Source organism: Sarcophilus harrisii, chromosome 6 (genome assembly GCF_902635505.1).
Source record: "Sarcophilus harrisii chromosome 6, mSarHar1.11, whole genome shotgun sequence".
Taxonomy (NCBI): Eukaryota; Metazoa; Chordata; class Mammalia; order Dasyuromorphia; family Dasyuridae; genus Sarcophilus; species Sarcophilus harrisii.
In genome coordinates this window covers 50,139,057-50,161,997 of record NC_045431.1, presented here as the reverse complement: position 1 = coordinate 50,161,997, position 22,941 = coordinate 50,139,057, and the positions used below count along the sequence as shown (strand labels likewise).

Genomic DNA, 22,941 nt, shown 5'->3' with positions numbered 1-22,941 from the left:
AGATGTTTTGTTAGAAAGAGTTTTTAAGACAACCACTTTGTTTCGTTGAAGCAAATGCTTTTTCACAATCAAAAACAATAAGTAGAGTTGTGATCCTGTATTTTTGACATGGTTCTATCAGTTTTGTTATAACTTCATGGCTCTCCATGGCCAAATAATTTTTAACTATGGGGCCAGATTAGTGGCAACAAAGAGTCTCTCTGTACTTAGTTGGGCTAGTTCCAGGGTTAAACATAAACCTTTCCAGCATTCCATGACTTATACTCAGTTCTATTCTAGAACCTGTGGAAATCTCTATACTCAATGAGGCGTCATTAGGGATTTGTTTAATAATTTTTCAGTTGTTAAAAACTGAGTCCAGCTCTTTGTGTTTTCTTGGCAAATACATTGAAGTGCTTTGCCATTTAACTCTACTCATTTTTATAAATGAGAAAACTGAGGAAAACAGAGTTAATGACTTAACTAGAATTACACGAACTCATGAAGATGAGTCTCCCTGATTCCAGGCCCAGCAGTCTATGCACTATACTATATAGTTGCCTCATTAGGATTTTGTGGAGAGATAAAGAGAATATAGTTAGATTAAAAAAGTAGCTAGATTAAATTAAGTGTATGCTGAATGTGACACAGTTATGAGGGCACTAAATCACTGATTTTCAAGAGAGCAAAATATCAAAGGTATGAAAAAAATCCTTATAAATCATGGGGGGGAAAACATTTAAGAGAACATCAACAACTAAGGACACTCTGATTCTTTCCCATCTATATGAAATTTTGAATGTAATCTACATATGCTTTGAGGGGATGCTTGAGGATATTAGTAGGGGGAAAATTAGATTTGACAAGTGGCATTCCATAAAATATGATATCTCTCATCATCACACAATTAACTGAAAAGTGTAGAGAATATAAAATTCCATTTTGCCTGTGGTTTGTTGATTGTTTTTTTTTTAAGCATTTGGGATTTACAACCAGGGAAGCTGCCTAAATGAATATAGACAAATCAATCTATTCCAATGAACCTAAATCATTAAAATCACTAGCCTAAAAATACCCCCCAAATCCAAGAGAAGCTACAATAAATGACTTCTATATAGAGAATTGCTCAAAACCCAGAAGACTAAGGGCACCATTGGGACCATCATCAAAGCTCTAGCCAACGTGATAAAGAGTTAAGGAATTTGAAAGAAGAGGACAGTGTAGATTTGAAGTGGTTCACCAAAGATTCAAAAAGAGGACAGGAAGGGTGCATGGGAAGAGAAAGAGACTGTAACTTGTGCAGGAGTGGGGTCTAAAAAAAACAGAAACAAAAGCATTAGAAGATAATATGAGGATAAAGAATGGTACAAATGGGTTTGAAGGCAGAGAGAAAGCTGGAATTAGAAAATATCAAAATCAGAAAAAAAACTTTAGAATTCATCAATAAGGAAGTTTAACTCTTGTGACTGATGGCATAATTTATGTTATGATTATCTTTGTATATAGCTGAGTGGAGTAGCAGACTATGGGAAGTAAGTTGAGGTATTAGAAGTTAGGATGCTTGATGATGAATTAATATGTGTAGAATATGGATGTAGGATTCTAAAGAATGAAATTTTGAAGAAATACATTCCAGTGATGAGAAAAATGTGGGATATAAGTAAAGATAATGATTTGAATAAGGAACTGACTAATAAATATTTCTTTAAATATGCAAAATATAGAAGAAAAGCCAGGCAATAATGGATGAATATTATATCATAGCCTGATCTTATGTGAACAAATTGGAGTGCTAAAGTTCAGAATTAGTTGTAGCAGTTAAACTAAGCAATGACATGAAGAAATATGTATTTTAAATATATTGTCAAAAAAAGGAGGAATAAAGAGGGGATAAGATATTTATTTGGGATGCATAGAAAATGATTCCTGAAAATATTAGAGAAGATATACTTTCTCAAATGTAGTTTTTCTTGTTTTTCTTTATTTTTTTTTTTTGGGTGGGGGAGATCCATCTGCCCTTGATCAATTAGATTACCTTGCCCAGATTGAGATCTAGATCTCAAATATTGAAAGTATTGGTAGATATGACTAATCATTGTTAATGACGTTTGTACAATCATGGATAATATTAAAGACCACAAAATTGGAGAATGGCAAATGTTGTTTTGATTTTCAAAAAAGGAAAGAGAACAGAATTTCCCAGGATTTTAATCTTCATGAAAATTCTAGAGTGGATCATTAAATAAATAATTGAGGAACATCTAGAAAGACAAGTGATGATTACAAAGAAAGAATAAATACACTAAGAAAATGTCATGCCAGATTACCTCATTTACTTTTTAGGACAGCATTAATAAATGAGTAAATAAAGGAAATAGATTGTATGGAATTTACTTAGTTCTTAGCAAATCATTAGCAAATCTCATACTACTTATTGAGAAGATGAAAAATGATGTCTGACCAAACTCTAACCACTTCACAGTGCCTACTTCAGCTATCTTTATGGTCACTGGAACAAATTGGTCCCCTCCACCCATTTGACTAGGAGAGATCTCCACATACTTAAGGTAGAAATTCCCTAAATCACTGGCAGGTTTGAGACCCCCCAAATCCTCTCAGTTTATCTACCAAAACTGCTTAGTGTGACCATCACACATGCTATAGTTTATTGAAGCCACAGAAATAGCTAGTACACAATGACAGAGGCAGCATCCAAAATTACTAGAGCAGTGGTTCTCATACTTTTTTGTCTCAGGACCTTAAAAATTATTGATGACTTCAAAGAGCTTTTGGGTATTTGGGTCATACCTATTAATATTTACTTTATTAGAAATTAAAATGGATTATAAATCCATTTGCTAATTGATATAATCAAAGACACTACATCTTAAATAATATCTTTATGAAAAATATTTTTTCCAAAAGATATACTTTAATGGGATGAGTCCATTGTTGCACAATTCTCTTCCTATCCATCTTTTTGTTTAATCTGTTCGTTTGGTTGCATTATATGCAGATAATATGACTTCACAGGAATATGTAGTTAGAAAAAAGGGAGAACAGTTTGATAGGTAAATAATATTTTCATATTATTATAAAAATGGGTTTGATACATAGGATATACTAAAAAGCCTCGGAGAGATCTCTGAGAGCTCACTGAGTTTATTCTGAGAATTACTGGACTAGAGCATTTATTTGGGCTGAAGCTAATAAGATGAAATTCAATAGGAGTAAATAAAAATAATCTTGTACTTGAGTAAAAAAAACAACTTCACATGCAAAAAGGGACAGGAAAACTATGAATGCATAGGCAGCACTTTTTCTGAAAAAGATTTTTATTACCCAATCAAAATTTAGTATTTAACACTGTCTTATTTGTTCATTGTTTTTACAACTTGGTTTCCTTAAACAATGCAAAACTCTATCTTACCTTTTTATTGAGACTTCATCTTCTTACATCTTTTTCATTCACTTCACCCTTACCTTAATCTCAGCTTTACAGTAATTCACCTTTTACTTATGAGGGAAAACAACTCTCCAAAATTCCTCTGTAAGATTTGTAGTCATTATATGGTTTGCTAGTCTTTAAAACAGTTATGGAATTTTAAAATATATGAATAGTTTGACCTGAAAGCTGTGACCACAAAAACAAACAAACAAACAAAAAAACCCCAAAAAACCAAAACAAAACACTAACACAAAAACTCTTGACCCAATAATGCAGGAAATAAGAAAAAACAAAATAGAAAAAGAGAGACAAAAAAGAAAAATATAACAAAAACAAAGCATAACATTGTCATGTGTCCAGAACATATATAATAATGTATAATAATAGATTATATAAGAGATTATATTCATGACCATATTTTCTTTGCTTCCTTGTAAGTAATTTTTTTGCTCTCTGCTGTATACTTTTGACTTTATTCTTTATCTCCTCTTTCTTCCCCCCTCTCCTAAGTAGGTTACAGCTAGGTAAGCACAAATATATTTATATGCATCTACATGTACACAGACATACACACACATATATTCACACCCACCTACAGACCCACACATACACATATTTATATACATACATATATATATATATATATATATATACCTACATATCCACAAATATTCAGGCATATGCATGTGTACTCATACACATACATACACATTTATCCATATGTAATAATGCATCTAAAATAATATTAATATTGCTGACATAATGTAGATTTCTCTCTATTGAATCTTTGTTTGACTTTGTCTAAGATAAATGTTTACTATCATACTTTTTTTTTTGTAATAAATTCTACTCCTGATCCTTGTTATAGTGTTTGTATTTCCTAGCCGTGTTAACTCTTCTACTACAAGGATCCTTGGATCTTTGCCTTATCTTCTCTCCCAACCCTTTCCTTCCCTATTCATCCCATTCTCAATGATCTACACACCTAATCCCACTCCTATTAATCTAAATATCCTTCTGTTCCCTATTTAACCCATTTCCATCTTCTCTCCCGTCTAATTCTTCTGTGTTGGTTCTTCCTCAGCACCTCAGTTGTATAACATAATCACTATTTTTGCCTTTTCCTAGACAGTTTTTCTTTTTAAAAATCAGGTAACTCTGCTCCAAACTTTCTGTTGAGCTAGCTAATAACTGATGTCAATCTTAAACACATGGTAGAAATTTCCATGTAAAAACCATAAATAATTTGCCTATATTGAGTTCCTTGAAATTAATCTTTGATATTGGCTCTTAGATGTTAAATTTTCTACAAAGTTCAGGTTTGGTTGAGACACAGTCCTGAAAAAAAGAATGTCCATGTTTTATATTCAGTATTATGGATAATTTTGCTGGATATGATATTTTTTGACTACAGGTCTAATTCTTTTGATTGGTGGTATATATTATTCTAGGACTTGTGGTCTTTTTTTTAATGGCTGCTGATAAATCCTGTACAATTCTAATTGCAGCTCCAGTTTATTTTATTCTTTTTTGTTGTTTCTTGCAAATTTTTCTTTTTGATCCTCAGGTTTCAAAATTTGGCAAGAATACTCATAAATAAATAAATAAATATATATTTTACAAAGGATCTTTTGAAATGGTTATTGCTGTATTATTTTCTATTTCTACTTTTCCCTTGTGTTGTATCATTCCAGAACACTTTTCTTTGATTATTTCAAATATTTGACACATGTGTCAGGTTTTTTTTTTTTTTGTCACAGCTTTCAGGTGGTCCAATTATTTTTATATTTTCTCTTCTTGATCTGTTTCCCAGATCTGTTGTTTTTCTTATAAGGTGTTTCACACACTCTCTCTTTTTTTTTATTATTGACATTTTGTTTTGTTATTTCTTTGTTCTCTTATAGCTTCACCAGCTTCCCCTTGCTCAATACTAATTTTCTTTCTTTTTAAAAAAAAATATTTTGTGAAGACCGAGTTAGCACCCTGAATACCTTAGAATCAGCCAGAGTCAGGATAAGCAAAAGTCCTTGATCTTTATTCTTTGTCGAAGTGAGAGGAATAGACACAAGAATCTCCACTTTTTCTGTTCTTCCTCCCCCCAGCCAGAAGTCACTCTCCCTTGTCTTACTCCACCTTCTAATCCCTCCTACAATTCTCTGTATATGCCAACAGATCAAGCCAGCACAGAATAGTGGGGTGGACCATTTACCAAGCATATGCTAATAGAGAATTGTCCAATAAGTAATTAGTCTCAAGTGCTTGGCTGTCCAAGGGCATCTGCTCAGTTTCAGCCCATTACAATATTTTATTTGAAAAAACAGTAAGAAAAAAAGAAAAACAGAAAAGAAATGCAAAACAAAAGAGAACATTGTCATGTGCCCAGAAGAACATTAGGGAGGATTCAAAATATATAGCAACAAATTTTTTCTAATTTTCTAATTTTCAAAGAATTATTTTCATCTTTAAAACCCTGTTTCCCCTTTTCTAGTGGTTTTGTTTTTTTCATAATCTTTTTTTTTAGAAGATTTTTCTCTTTTTAATTTTTCCTCAATCTCTTGATTTTTAAAGTCTTTTTTGAGTTCTATGCATTCTTTCTGGTCAGATAACCATTTAACATTATTCTTTGGGGTAAATTATTCAATGTCCTCCTCTGAAGATGAACCCCAGCCTTCCCTATTCCAATTGTAAGCTTTTATGGTTGGGTTCTTTCTTCTTTGCCTGTTCATTTTTTTTTAAATGCAAAGTATTAGTTTAAAGTAGTAGTAGGAGTTTACACTAATACTCCTCTAATCCTGGGTTTGGAGGGATGGTGCCTCTAGCTTTCCTTCAGCTCTCTCCTTTGACTAGGAACCCCAAACTAAGCTGCATTGTCTTCTAAATGCTCACTACCAGCAGGGCCCCTGGTTCCACCTTCTTCATTCACCAGGTGTGCTGGTTCCTTCTAGCCCAGGGCCATGTCTCTACAGCACAACTGGGACTGACATTCCTAATCTGCTGAGGTTTCCTCAGTCTTCCTCGACTCAAACCCTGACTTCTCACCTGTCCTGTAGGTGAAAGTTCCTGTGGTTCTGGATGAGGCTTCAGCCAAACCCAGCTAGGCCCAGGGTTCCCCACTTGCTTTCTCTGTAAGGCTAGCCTGGATATATTTACACTTCACACTGTTTAAAGCTATCCTCAGGTTTTTCCTCAGATCTTCCAGGGTTTTAACAGGAGGACTCTAGTTTTGCCCCAAGTCTTTTTTTGTTGTTTTTTTTAACCAGTCTGTGTTCACCATGAGGTACAAATTTGTTCTGTTTATGGGTGAAATTTGGAAAGCTTGAAATTTTCTTCCCAGAATCCTCCTTCATGTTATTCATTTTTTAAATGTGGCTGATGCTAATGTTATTTTTATATCATGGTATTTTTCTGAGATTGTGCCTTGATCTTCACTGTTACCTTAAGAGCTTCTTACAGTTGGTTCTTTTGTAGTTGTTTTCTCATTCATTCCCCGCCCCCCCAGCATATTTCTTGAATTTGAACTGTATGTTCAAATTAGACTCCATTCTTGGGTAGGAAGGGGGATTTTTCACAAATTTCTGACTTTTAGATTTTGCTGTTTTCTGAGCAACTTATGATGATGGTTTGAGAGTCTTTGGTGCTTCCAAGGGCATATGATTTGGGGAGAGGTGTGGTCACTGTTTTCCTGTTCTGTACTCTGTTCATTACCCAGGAAGGTCCCTTGATCTTGAAGTCATAAGCATTTCTACTCTTCAGGGTTTCCTTGTGATTAAAAACTCCTCTTTGCCATGGAATTGTGACTCAGAAGTATGAACAAAGGAACTGCATAACAATGCAATAAGAGTACGCTATGATTTCTTTCTGACCCGTTCCCTTACCATCTTTGGGTTAGAAGCTCTTGAAGTTGTTGCTGTTGCTATCACTGCCGGCAAGGCCTACAAATGGTTATTGTCTCTATATGGACTCTAGCCAAATCCACCATCCAGTGTCACAGACTTTTCCTTTTGACCTCATAGAGTGTCAAATAACAAATAGTGTCTGGCACATAGTGATCATTCTATAAATGTTTGTTCCTTTCTCTTATCCTTCTTTTTCCCTCCTATAGGGATTTTTCAGAAGAAATTGTATGATGATAGTAGGTACTATTTTAGTACAAAGAATGGTTATTTTCCAGAGAATTTGTGTGTGTGTGTGTGTGTGTGTGTGTGTGTGTGTTTTAGGCAATGATGTGTACATTCCCACAGTAAATGTGATTCTTTTATTTAGTGAAATGAATATAGTATTGCAAGAAATTTATGTGTATACAAAATGCTGTTCATCATGATAAGAAGGCAGGAAAGTTCTATTCTTGGGGGAATGTCTAATGACACAGATACATATGAGGCCTTTTTATATTCACCCATTTGTACTACTGCTAGTACAAATGCTAAGTATCTAAAACTGTAGTATGACACACATTGCAGCTGCAGACAAGAATCACTCTTGAGGAAAACATTAATCTTGAAAATTTTGCAGCATTGAATTGTTTGGTGGCCTCTGAATCACCTTTGATGTTATAAATATCCCTAGTCAGAAATGAAAATGCTAATAATGATCACTTTAAGATGTCCCTTCTTTAAGATCCGGTTTGTAAGCAATTAATGAAGCTTTTTAACTTAGACAAGATAGGGGCTATTAAACTAATTTTATTCATTCAGAGTAGGAGGAAGAGAAGAAAATGTAGAGGTTAAGAATAAAACATTCTGTTTGTTATAGCTGATTTGTCCAATATCCCTGTTTTGGAGTTTGCATTTATAGATAAATCTGTATTGGCATAAGAGTATTTCAACAAAAATTCCAGATTTATTATTTATTATAATATATAAATATAAATATCTTCCTCTTCACACATACCCCATACATATATATGCCTGTATAGAATATGTTTTTGGGTTGAAGAATGAAAATTTTGGGTCACCAAGTGGATAATGGAGAAATACATGGTAGCCCCTGAGTAACCTATAGTTTATTATTAATGAATAATTGCACGGAAAACAGCATAAATTATATGATCAGAGTAGTATGTGACTGGAAAAGAGATTAGTCAATCATGTAGGAAATGCAAAGATAACTGAACATTCTACATGTTTATTTGTATCTATGTATGGTCAGGAGCTCTATAAAAAGGCCTCCAGAATCATTCATGGGTCCTCTGTGATGAATTTATGGGAGAATATAAAATATGAACAAGAGTCATGCAAAATGATAAGATGTGGCTTGTTGGAAATCTACACTGTTGGAGGGTGAGACCACAGATCAATTGTGTTGATGTCTGCTGAGTTTACATTGAACACTAATAATATTTTATATAATTTATAATGATTTTATACATTCCTTATTAAAAAATCTGTCTTGTGATTTTTACCACTTACATACCTTCTGTATATCTATAGTTGTAGCCAGCAAGAGCTGAGAAAATTATAAGATGTTCTAACTGAGAAACAACAAAACAGGAATAATGATCAATTTTCTATGATTAGAAAAGCTCTTAAGAAACCAAAGCAAGTTAGTCTTTGATAATCTTTCTCCTCATCCATTTACCCCAAATCCAAATAAAAATGTATCACAAAATTAATGGAAAAACACTTTAAACTCAATGTCTTGACATTTTATGGATAACAATGTGGTACATACTTTGGCTATCAATTAGTGATTATATCTTGCTCTAGTTCCTTGACAAACCTATCTTTATTTCTGATGATTTGCCTTTTTTATATTCTTCCTGGTGCTTTTCTTGAATCGCTGTTGGTGTGTGGGACGGGTGCTAGACCCCCTTTCCCAAATTAACTAATCAGAAACATTTTCAGGTACAAAGAGAAAGCTTTTATTTAATGCCTGCAGGAAGAGGCCCAGACACACCTGGGAGACATCCTAACTCCTGACATGTACTCCTGAACCTAGCCAGCCAGAATTAGGACACCTGGTTAAATAGGAAAAGACCAAGCTTTCTCAATGGATAGACTAAAAGGATGTAACCATCCTTGACCAATGGTCACCAATGTTGTCTGCTTCCCATGGATCACATCACTTCTTGTAACTTCACTAATTTCCTGTATCCCAGGGTTCAAGGCCTGGAAATAGGGATCATGTGACTTAGTCTCAATACTAAGAAATACTTCATCCAGTCAGTTGCATTCATTTGCAGTATAATGTAGCCTACTGATTTCTGGCAGATGCTTGAACATTGAATGACTTTTAACACTAATTCTTCAGAGATTGTGTTGATCTGTGAATTTCTGCTAGAGAGACTCACTAGAAAGTTATTTTTTAAATATTCATTATTTTTTTCTTTAAGGAGATAGTTGTTATTAGAAATACTATATATAATTTCCTAAAGGTGATATACTTCATTGTTTTTTGCTTACTCAGCTCTGTATGTATACACACATCACAGATTTGTTCATATACAAATGTATGTACACACCTGTATATATGTGTAATATGATACACAGATATGTATGTGTAAATATGAAGAAAAAGTGAGAGACAGAGAAACAGAAAGATTGAGAGAGAATATCAGTCTATTATCAATATACATATGTGTGTTAATGTATGTCCATCTGCATGAGAGACATTGCTTAAATGGACAATGTACTGGTTCCAGAGTTCAAGAGGAGAAATAGAAAAAAAAATAAGAAATAGAATTTCTTATATAGAATTTAAGAAAATATAGATATATTTGAAATTACCTCAGATTTATTGTTGAAATAGGGGAAGAATACATTTTGATTTAAATAAGCTCTATGGATTCTTTATCCAATTGCAAATCATATGTATCAATTTATGAAAAACTACACCAAACTCTTTTGTCTAATTATGTCATTCATATAGGTGATAATTCTAGATTTGATTCTAATATTCCTTAAATCTCAGTCAGTTCTATGATGTTGGTATATATTTTAATATATAAATTTGTAAAAAATTTCCTGTTGTTCACAATTTTATCAGGGAAGCTTTCAAACAAGTATGTAGATCACTATCGCAATGATTTTGTAAGGATGGATCATCTCTTGCCCCCATTTTTTGGTAACAATAAGGTCTTGGATTTCCAGGTCTTTGGCATGCCATCTACTGACTCTTTCAGTTAACTTGAGAACTGGTTACCCAGTGGTCTCAAAACACTGGTTACCATCATCAATATCTTCTGCATATATGTGGTCTATTGTTTTTCTTATCTTTGCTTTCTTCAGAATTATGTCTGCTTCACCAGCAGGCACATGTGGAATATTGATGCTGAAGTATTGATAAAATCCTAACCCTAATCCTAAGTGACAAAAAGAATTTGTTATGAGAATTTTTGTGAATCTTCTATATTTTTATTTGTTGTCCTTTATACAGTTACATCATTAAAAGACCTTTATATGGTAATTCCTAAGCAATTCTCAAAGTAAACTTGTAAATATTTTTATCCATCCATCATTCCTCTCTGAGAGGACACTGCTCATATTTTTGACATGTTCTTTTATAAGCATTGATCAATAAGTTTATATTCATTTATCATTTAAATCCTTTTTATTATGGATTTAACAATAACAGTCACAGACTTTTCCATATGTAAAGAGATAGTATTTATATGGATTGTGAACTCCTTTTAAAAGTAAATATTAAATTTAAGATGACAGTAATAGATCTATCTTATTTGTACCTTTTAGACAAAATTCTGCCATTAACCATTGCCTCTGAAGGATATTGGGAAATTTTTTTGAATTTATTATATATTTATATACACAGTATTATTAAAATAAAAAGTAGAGAGTTCTATCTGTAGAATAGATTAGGAGACCAAACTAAGAAGCAGATGAATGTGTTAATCTAGTGTTTGATAAACTTGAAGACCTCAAGTCTTTTATGGTGATATAGACTTACTAGTTGATCTAAAAAAATTTAGGAAACCCATATAACAGTCGGGTTAGACCAACACCTTGTACCATATAGCAAAATAAACTAAAATGTAAAGTAAGCATGATCTAGACGTAATAGGTCACATAAAGTTTGATCATGAAGGAATGAATTACCAAGTGGCAACTTTTCTGACCAAATAAGTGATAGAGGCAAATAGTAGAGGAAGGGACAATTTTGATTATAATGAAATTAATATATATGTGCAAACACATAAGTATATATGTATATATTAATTTGTCATAAACAGAACTAATATGGTAATATGGAAGGGTAATAGTTAACTGGGAAAAATCTTGTTGCCAAGTTTCTCTGATTAAAAAAGTCTCATTTCAAAGATATAGAAGGATTTGATTGAAATTTATAAGCATAAACACTCCTCCCTAGATAATCAATAATTAGTTATGAGCAGACCAGTTTCAAGGGAATAAATTTAAACTATAAATAAATGTATAAAATATTCCAAATCATGAGTCATTATTGGAAAATATATAATTTAACTTTTAAAAGTATTGAAGAACCATAGTAAACGTGTGCTATTCCTTAAAGTCAATTAGAATTAACTTAGTGTAACTAAATCTGCCAGGTAGTTCTTAATACCAATGTATTATTAATTTATAGCAAAGTGTTATGATATCTAAATTCCAGCCTTTGAATACTGACATGAGTAACAAAGAAACTATTAAGTTTTACAAGATATCAATGAGAAAGTCACATTTTCTATAGGTAATTTAAGCAGAATTTAAGGCAGCTTATTTAGTAAACTTGATCTTGAATAAAAGGTAGAAAAAAAGACTGAAAATTCCTTTAGGAGAAGAAGCTTTGTCCATCTTGATTAACATCTCAATGATTGTTCCCATAGGTTTCAATAATGCAGGTAAACTTCTTCAATATCTTGATGGCAGATAAAAGCAGCTTTGTTCAAGATGCTGACAGTCTCCAATGCATATCTATCAGTTCCTGAAAGCTAAGGATTGAGAAGAAATGTTAAGTTAAATAAATCAATCTGAGGCCCTTGTGTAGATAATGTGGTCCATTTCTCATTTCTTAGTATTCATGCAGCATATGTAACTACTGAACTTAACACATTTTCCAAACAGATTGAGCATTTACTCTTCTATCTGATATCAGAAAACTTTAAGCAAGTATTTAAAATTGCTTCACTTCTTTGCAAATAAAGGTTAAATTGTAATTTTGGTTTCTCTGGGTTGGTACCACTCTGGTTCATATTTGGAATCCTTCTCTATTTGCCCCCCAAGAGAGGATGAGGTAAGTGATGATATAAATCTTTCCATGGTTACTACTAATCAAATTCAGTCTTACCTAATGAGTAATGTAGTACATATAATGAGCTACCTCCAAAATGATTAGACCCATATAGCCCTCATTTGGATTTATCAAGGTTAGAGTTTTTCCAATATATATAAGCCTTACCATGAAAATAAAGGGGACTCTAAGTCTAGGTTCTGAGAGAAAGTACAATGTGCTTATAAGAATTAGACATCAGGCCTAATAAAAATTCATTAGTAAGTCTGTTGAAAATAGCAAACTATTTTACATTATTACATATTTTGCATTGTTTCTAATTTTAAGGGAAGCTTTCTTGAAGAATTCAGCATGTTCAATATAAGCAGATGCTGATAAATATTTTAGGATCCTGATAAAGAGAACAACAGAATGAGATGAGGATTACAAGAAGAGATTTATAGGCTGACATTTAGAAGAGGATAGAAAGAAAAGGAGAGGAAAGGGAATGAGCAAAAACTTAATGAAATATTTGCAGGTCAAATACACATATTAAACATGTGTGAATGAATATATATTATTTCATCCATAGTAGATAACAATAGTATGTATGCAAATTAGATATTACATGGGTAGCTTATATAATTTATGTTTATTTTTTCTCTCCTACTGATAGGTTCCCAGTAGCTGGGTACAGTTGGTAGATAGAGACTAGAACACTGATGGTATTGTTTTCTGGGACAGGCAGGAAAAAGGCTCTAAGAGACATCAGTTTAGCTCTTTGGTCTCATTTTCTGTGGAAATTGTCCTGTCTGAAATCAAAATTATATCACACCCCTGAGGCCCACCCTCTGTGGAGTCTTGTCAAAAAACCCCAGTTGTGTCCATTTTCCCTATATGTCTGCTTATGGCCCACACCATCTTTACTGGGGCACTCCCCCACGACAATCTGCCTTGTCTCTCCTCTCATCTCCTTACCATGTCTTTCCTCTCAAACCCCACTATGCCTTATGGTAGTTTTCTCCTTCTTATAGTTAGTTAACTCTTTTAGGGTACTAAATCCCTTTTCGGATTTAATCTGCCAGTTAAGGGAATGCCCCAACCTCATGGGGTATTTTCTTTCTCCTGGTTAATTATGAATTCCACTAGGGGATTTGTTCTTTCCCTTATTAATTGCTATAACCCCTTTCTTGATACTTTCCCACTCTATTTCATATTTGTCATTGCTTGTGTCTATTGCATCTCTCCATCTTGTTTGTAACCTCTTCCCCTAAATAAGCCTTCCTTTTGTCAGTGAGAATGACTATTGTGAATTTTTCACATGATTGAATCCCATCATTTGATGCTTCCCCTAAAACATATCATCTGGAAACATCAGCCACATCACTACCCTCCAGCATTAACATTATATATAATCCAAAATGTCATCAGTAATATGAATGAGATCTAGAAGTATCAGTCAAAAATCTCAGACTTTCAGAATTCCTGTACTTAGAAGAATTGTACAAACACATGCAATTTGCACATATGTATATAAAATACATTAATATATAGCATGTGTGTAAATTTACATATATGTATACACATACACACACTTATACACATGCATTTTTCTATTTATCTGTCTATATATTTGGATAAGGTTGCAGTTATAGAGAATTTGCACTAAGAAATTTATCTGCCCAAGTTCAGGGAATACAGATTTTTAGAAAAGCATTTTTGCTAGCATATTGATAATGTAATACACATATATTTTTAAAAGCTATATGTAATAGAGATTCACAAATTTATAGCTCCATTATCAACTCTTTGTGATTTATATTCTGAGTTTCCTAGGACTCTTAAGAAGTTAGATGACTTGCTTAGGGTCATACAGACAACAAATATTGTTAGAGGTTAGAAATTAAACGTGTCTATGTAAGTACATATATGTGTTTATACATACACATACAAATATGCATATATCACAAAGAAGCCTTAGATTTCTTAGGTTTTTCTTCACTGTAGTAACATTTTAACAATCTCCTGCAGTCTCTGTACATTTATAGTTACTGAAACTGATCCCATTTTAATTTTTGGTCGTAGTGATTACTGATAATTCTTTTGAAAAATTTCTCTCATATTTCTGGGTCCTATAAACAAGTTACACAATACTGATATTAGAGTTAGGATGTAGACCTATCAAAAATAATAGAGTATCAATAAAACGTAAATATACACAGAAAAGAGCAGAAGGGAGTTCAAGGGACATAGGCAAACTGTAAATGTTATCCCTTACTATTAAACATTTTCTTTTTTAAAAAGATGTTCAAATGTGACAGAATTTCAGATTCAAGATTCTTTTTTCCATTTCTTATACATAGAAATGTTATATAAAAGAATAAAAATCAATATATTGCCTATGAATGGTAACAGGATAGATTTGTAAAAGCTTTTTTTTGGCTATGGCGAGGTAGAAAGGGTATCACTTGGGAAATTAAAAGGCCCTGGTTGTTTTTTCACCACTGGGTGAATTAATCATCTCATCTACATGATCATTCTCCCTATTGAGGAGAATCACAACTCATCCATTCTTTCTCATTCTGTGTGATTCTTATCCATGTCTCTCCATAGAGGATCTGCCTTGTACTCTGAAAGACTTCCTCTAATTCTTTTTCAATTCCCCAGAAAGTATCTCAAAACTTGGGATGAATATCTCTTATGGCTCATCTTTTTAAATGACTGATTCACCTTCTTTTCCTGTCAGAGCTCTCTTTGATGTTATATTGTTTTCTCAGTTTTCAACAAGAGAAGGCAAATCCCTTGTAAATCTCATGACTATGGCACTAATACTTGTATGCTATTTATGTCATCCAAGTTATCATTACTATCATGCTATAGTCTACTTACTGCCCACCCCATATCTTTCTATTGCAATATATAATTTTGTTTTTTTTTCCTGTTTGGGAATGTCAGACTTTATAGTTATATGGCAGCTCTGAAATATTATTGGTATGGAAATGAAGGGATATCAGATCATTTGGTCAGACTCTCCCTCCTCTGACTGATGCATGAATATTCTCATTCAGTTCTTGACAAGTGGTCATGTTTGTAGACCTACCAAATAACAATAAACTCATAAGCTTCTGACTGAGCAGAAAACTATCCTGGTAGTTTCCACCAATTTAGTTTAATTTTGATCTTGGCTTCCAAGTAGAACAATGGTGCTACTCTCCAGCGTGCTCTTCATGGACATATACCTACTTGTTGAAGCCCAAATCAACCTTTGGAGGCTTCTGACTTCCCCCACTTTCTAGCCACTAATTCCTTTTCCTTTCTTATCAATCTTGTATTGACATGTTGTTTCCTTCATGAGAATACTCCCTTTGATAGCGGGGACTTTCCCCCATACTCTGGATGCCCAGTTCTAGGCATGCTGCCAGGTATATAATAAGTGCTTAATGAATACTTATTGATTAACTTAACTGATCTCTTAAGTAGAAGACAGTATCCATTGGAAACCAGTTTTAAGATTTGATGACATTTCAGTTGTGATAGTGTGTGTGCATGTGTGCATGCGTGTATCTTTGTAAATATAAATGCACACACAATGTATTTTAACATAAACCTCCCACTTAAGTTGTATATCCCATGGTAGGTATGGAGCTTTTCTCAGGGTTACTTTTCTAAATGACATTACCTTGGTTCTTGATAGAGAACATGCTGCTATTTCTTAGATGGAGAATTGGATCCAGAAAGGAAAATATAAGGCACAGCCCCTGGAAAGGAATTGCATTAGAAAACAGCATTAAAAATATAGATAGCTCAAAAGGAGATAGGTCAGATCCACCTTTGGATAGGATGCTGTGTTGGTCATGCCGGTCTATAGTGTTCTATAGTTTAAAGATAGGAGGCTAATACTAGATCTTTCCTGTATTGTGAAACTATGAATAAAGAGATGTATTACCTTTGGATATGGAGGATCAAATCTTTCCCTAAGAACTTATAAACAAAAGAAATTCTGACACAAAATTAAATAACATAATCTAGGCAAGATATTTCAAGTACTTACAGCTTTTATGTTTTTGTTATTATAATTATTTTGGAAATTTTACTTGGTTTGTTTTAAGTGTTTTATTTATATCTTAAAAATATAATTGTTTATCATGTTTATGCAGTTAATGCAGTTAATTTCATGACAGTTATATCTGCCTGTTTGATTACCCATTAGTAAATACCTTTTAATAATCAGCATTTGGCAAAGTATATAATTCTATGTTATTATATTAAAGCTAAAAGCTTACTGAAAACACCAGAATCAAAAAGTGCCCATACATTTTATGCCTTGAATAGGTCAGGGAGCTCTGATTTTATCTTGGAGTAATTTGATATCAGTTTTACCTCTGAGTAAACAGCATATGACTTTCTTTTCTAATGCAGTAACCGAGAGCTTTCAGGGCCTTTTATTCCACTCCAGAAAGAAAATAATTTCATTTAAAAAAGAATCCCAAACTAAAATGATCCAAAGCTCCAGTTTCCACTCAAGCAATCAGGTTTGTAGCTTTTTAAAAGCCCATTTTCTTTGGAGGTGGAGATAGAAAAAGAAGGGGGAAAAAAGATACAGTGCTTTTATGTAGTGGTGATTTTCCCTATTGGATAGGGTATTTGTTACAGGGCAGGAGGAGAATATTGCCCTATTCATACCAGAGGTAGTCATTTCTAGACAAGGGAAGGCTTACACATTTCTGTGAAATGGTCTAAATTAGAAGGCAAAGAAATGAAAACGTGTCCTCACTTCAAAAGTCCATGTATGCTCATAAAAATGAGCTGTTATGATGGTCTTTCATCCCAATCCCTGCAGATAAAAAGCTATCTTCACATGATATGCTAAAGCTCTCTTACTTCGCTTTCACTGAGCAAGGAGACCTGATTGAAAGCAGGGCAGCTTTTTGTCAAGTTGCTATGGTGAGAGGATGAGAAAAAAAGTCCAAATTTTCATGAAATTGAAATCTCTTCTCTCCTGATATCGCACGTTTCCTGACACACTCAATAGATTCAAGGCAGCCTAAAAAAAGGGAATAAGTAAATCTATGCTCCATTAAGAAAAAGTCTTCTGGAGCTTTATTATCTAATTTTTTGAATGGCTCATGTGTCTAAGTTCCTGTAGAGTGGTTCCTAGTATGTTATGTTATCTTGCTTTATAGAAATAACCTACTGAAGCTTGCTATTACAACAGAGACCTCTTCCTCAATATTTTTTCACATATTACATGCTAGAAATTTACATTATTTATGATTTCTAGGTTTAGAAAATGTGTTTAATTAAGATGATAAGAAAAAATTGGGAGACAATAGAGCAAAAGGAACTCTTCCTAAAATTTGGCACATACAAAGTCAGCAAAAAAGAAAATTGAGAGACCCTCCCATAATCTAATTCTTACAGAAAAAAAAAAACTAAACTAAACTAAAACCCAACCCATTATCCTATCATCACTGGCACCCTGTGTCCCTTCTACCCTCCTACTCTCGTTATCTGCCTTGGCCTGGAGCAATCTGGCAACCATTATTGCAGTTGTAGTTTTAGACATTGACTTTCAGAGTAAGCACTTTGGCAAAGATCTATGAGGAACCGTTATCTTATGGCAGATGGAGGCCAGTGAGCAAAATCTAAGTTTACAGTGGGGGAAAAGGGCACAAAAAGGGTACAATAAAGCCTGAGAGAGGTTATGAATGAGAGAGTGAGATGCAGAAATGAGTTGTGGGTTAGTTATTTAGCTCTGTTCCTGAAGAAACATGCAACTAGTAAAAGGATTGACAGAAAGGTGGTAGGGAAGATGACTCATTATAGATTATTTGAGATTTCTCTTAAACTATGTTCTCAGGAAATCCTCCCCTAAACTCTTCTGCGACTATCTTCCTGGCATCAGTCCAAGCACTTAAAGAAAGATGGTCAAAAAGAGCAGGGCAGAGTCCAAGAGAATGAGGTGGTGGAAAGAAAATAGATTCAACTGTAGTGGCCTTTAAAAGGCTCTCTGCAGGAATACCATAATAAGTAATTCCATTTTTTTGAGGGCCATGGATCTTATCCAATTCCAATGACTGAGAATACAAAGAATAGGCAGCAGGGGTAGGTGTAGAGGCACACTAATGTTGAACTTAGAGACAGAAAATGTTTGATGGGAAGAAACACTTTTACTGTAAGAATACCATACAGAAATTGACAGAAAAATCCATAAGGAGATATGAAAGTAGAAGATATTAACAATTAAAGAAGACAGTCATTTTCAGTGAGTGTTTAACAACCAAACATATTGAATTAATATTTTTCAAGGAAAATCAAAGTATTACAATACAAATGCTACAAATCCTTTTTATATAATTTTGACAATGAAATAATTCCAAGAACCTTCAGCTTGTTTCAAATGAACTTTTAAAGACGTAAAAAAATAAAAGAAATAAGGATAAAAATGTAACAAAGAGTTATTAAAGAAGATGTAAATAAGTCTAGAAAGAGAGGAGATGCTTTTAAAAAATAATTATTAAAACATTACATTTTCTATAAAAGTCATAAAACTGGATGCAAAAATGTAAAGGAAGGAAATTAATTAGACAAAATCAAAAAGATAGTTCATAATAATGCAGAAGATCTGCACAAGGAAAAAATTCTATCAGATTTATTGAATCCATACACTACCAACAGAAACAAATTTAAGTTATGAATAAATATAAGTTAAGCTCTATAAATAATATCAAATAACACATTTTTGTAGGGGAGAAAACTATTACCTGAGAGATATCAGAATAGCAGATGATTGCTTCTTTCTAAGAACAAAAGGTAAATATATGATATTCTAAATAGCAAAGATCCCAAAATAACATTCTGCACATTAATATCAGAGGGAATGATTAGACATTCAACAAAAAAGAATTTAAGTTATTCCTTTAAAAGAACTCAGATGCAAACAGGATATTCAGTGTTCAAACAATCAAAGAATGCTAAAAACAATTTTCAAATATTAATAGAATACGAATAGTTTGGATGTCTATTTTCATGTGGCTAGGACAAATTTTTTTTCCTTTATGTTTCAAAATGGCTAAGCCATTCTTTGAGAGACATTGAGAGAACTAAATGAAAATTAGTGGACCGAAAACCTCATATATTTATTCATAACTTAAATTTGTTTCTGTTGGTAGTGTAGATATATAAATATATGCAAAGATAAGGAGAACTGAAGGAAGAAATCAACGATTATTTTAGGGATCAAAAATCCTGTTCCCTCATTAATTAATTATGGCGGAATAATGGAAGATTTATTCTCAGGTAGGAAGAAGAAAGGGAAAGATATAAGGGCTCACATAAACACTGATCAGGGCTTAAGAGGAAAGACAAGGAGGAGACTTTCAATACATGACTTTGTCCTCTCCAGGCTAAACACCCTCAATTCTTAAAAAAATAAATAAATAATGTTTTATCTTTCCCCAGTTACATGCAAGAACAATCCTTAATTTGTTTAAACATTTCTCATAAGGCATAATCCCTTCAGATAGATTCATAACCAAATTTTTTGAATCACACACTTTTGTCATTTTAATAGCTAAACAATGTGAATCTTCCTACAAAACTGGGAGATCTAGAACAATAATATTCCATTACCTTCATATGCGACATATATCACAGCTTGTTCAGCCATTCCTCAATTGATGGGCATCCCTCCCTTTCCAATTTTTGATGATGGTTTTTAAGGAGTTAGATGACTTAAAATTGTTTCTCCTTGAATTGAGTTGTACATTCATGTTTTTGTGTGTGTGTGTGTGTGTGTGTGTGTGTGTGTATAACTTTCATTTTCTTCTAGTTTTTTCAATCATTTAACTTTGTTCCATGTAAAGACATGAATAGATCATACAAGGATTCCACCTGGAGTTGGCATTTTTCCTTTGCCATGAGGGGCTGCACTCAAAATTTATCAGTCACTTTAACTGTGTTGTACCTCCTCCAACTGGGCAAAGAAGCCTGGTAAATTAGCCAACTTGATTGACCTTTTTCTAATAATATTCACATTTGTAGACTCGGCAACTCTTTCCATAGCTTATTTTTGTAAAATAAAATTTTATTGACATGTTCTGTTACTTTTATCACCAAAGTATTCCATTTACATTCCCCCCATCCTTGTCCAGAAAGCTTTTCCATATGACAAATAGAATTTTTTTTGAATGGAGGAAAGGAAGAAGAGAAAGAAAAACTCAGTACAGCTAATTGGTAAGTTGGAAAATTCTGAAAAAAAAAGAGGGAGGAAGTATAGCTTCAAAGCCTCATGCAGGTCTTATCTGGGAAGTATACTGACTGTGTAAACTTGGAAATGGTACTTAAATTCTCAGTCCTTAAAGCAACTCTTTAAGATTATATTTTTGCAGAGAAGTTAGTTAGACCTTTTCCTGAGTATTATCTTTACTAATAAAATCACAGATTCAATTGCCATTCCTGATGCACCTGGTGTATGTTTTACTCTTTACAGGACCACTCTCTTTCCCAAAGGCACTTTACATACTTGATCATGTTTATACTGTCTACCCATGTGGATAAAGTAAGCATTTATCCAGGAATGAATTTATTGAATGTTAATGCAATCCTGAAAAGTATGCTCAACTTTGTTTTTTATGATACCTCTTTTTTTCTAGACTTGGAACTGGAAGACACAACTGGAAGAATTTTTAGGAGTCATCTAGACCCTATACAGTTAATGGAAGCAAGACCCAGAAATATTAAATGCTTTTTCCAAGGTCACACAGGCTCTAATTAGGTAGTAGAGTCAAAATGAAGCCAGTCCACTGAATCCAAATTCAGTATGCTTTCTACTGTACCATACAAGTATAAAATCTTTGACCCAGCTATAGAAAAGTAGATATTGGGGAACTCTTGAGCATTAATAAATGTTTGAGAATCCTGAAATGATTAAGGGCCTCACTAATAAAGATTGACCTCAGGAGTACAGATTTTCATCATATAATAAGCAAGACTGATTCAGCCTCAAAGTCCTTTGCTGCTAAGGTTAGCCTGCAACTTTCACAGTGGTAAGGCTATCTGTTTTGGCACATAAAAGGCTAGTGCAAGATAAGAAAAAAATGATACCTTATAAGAAGAGAACGTACTTCAATTGCAGAATGTGGGGGAATGAAGCATTCATCCTCTGAGAATTGACTATCCATCTGAAATCTAGGCAGTTATTATCTCTGCAATACCACATATCCTTCAAGAAATCTCACTGGAATAGATGTTAGTTTTATGGTGGGTTTAGCTTTACTTTTTAGTGAAATGGGAGTAATTCTTAAAATATAACTGTTCATTTAGACAGTATTAGCTGCTAAATACACAGGAGAACCTAATCACTTTTTTCCCTCTTCTTGAAATTAGCACCATAAACCTCTATTCCAGATTCCTTGAAAATCTTGTATTTATTACATATTTTACCCTCTATGTTGTTTTTGGTTGAAATTGATTTTTAATTTTTAATAAACTAGAGTGTTCCATGGCACACAAAAATACATATATAGTGATATATACATATCACTTAAAATTTTTTTTTCACTTTTCCAAAATAAAAACAGTATATTTTCTTGTTTAATTGTGGGCCCAACTAATCCATTTGTATCATCTAATCTCTTTCTCTCTTTCTCTCTCTCTCTCTCTCTCTCTCTCTCTCTCTCTCTCTCTCTCTCTCTTGAAAAAACCTATATTATATATAGGCTTTTTGTCTGATTATATATGGACATTAATTTTTAAATACAAGGTTATTTATGAATCATTTTGGGAGAGAAGAATCAGAATAAAAAAGAAAAATCACAAGAGAAGAAAAAAAGAACAACAATAAGCAAACATGATATGTGTTGATTTATATTCATTCGCCAAAGTTCTCTCTGGATGCAGATGGTATTTTCTGTGCAAAATTTATTGGGATTGCCTTGGATCACTGAACCACTGAGAAACACTAAGTCTTTCATAGTTGATCGTTGCCCAATCTTGCTGTTACTGTGTATCTGTATTCCTGATTCTATTTGTTTCTCTCTGCATCAGTTCATGAAAATCTTTTTAAGGCTTTCTAAAAATCAGCCTGTTCATTTTTTTGGTACAACAATAATATTCTATTAGTTTCATATACCATAACTTATCCAGTCATCCCCCAATTTATGGGCATCTATATATTTTCCAATTCTTTGTTACTACAAAAAAGAGCCACTACAAACAATTTTGCATAGGTAGGTCCTTTTCCCTCCTTTATGATTTCCTTGGAATACAGACACAATAATGACACTGCTGGTTCAAATGGTATGTACAGTATTATAGGCCTTTGGGATAGTTCC

At 33.2% G+C, this 22,941-nt stretch overlaps 1 long non-coding RNA gene across 1 annotated transcript in view; it reads right to left on the bottom strand.

Annotated features, from left to right (window-relative positions):
• Positions 1-10,653: 10,653 nt before the first annotated feature.
• The window catches only part of LOC116419966, a 32,393-nt gene continuing 20,105 nt past the window's right edge, over positions 10,654-22,941 (bottom strand). Inside the window, exons 2-3 of the long non-coding RNA XR_004230292.1 lie at positions 16,287-16,365; positions 10,654-12,329 (exon numbers count right to left, since the gene is read on the bottom strand). This is a non-coding gene — a long non-coding RNA (uncharacterized LOC116419966). The remainder of the gene's footprint in view (positions 12,330-16,286; positions 16,366-22,941) is intronic.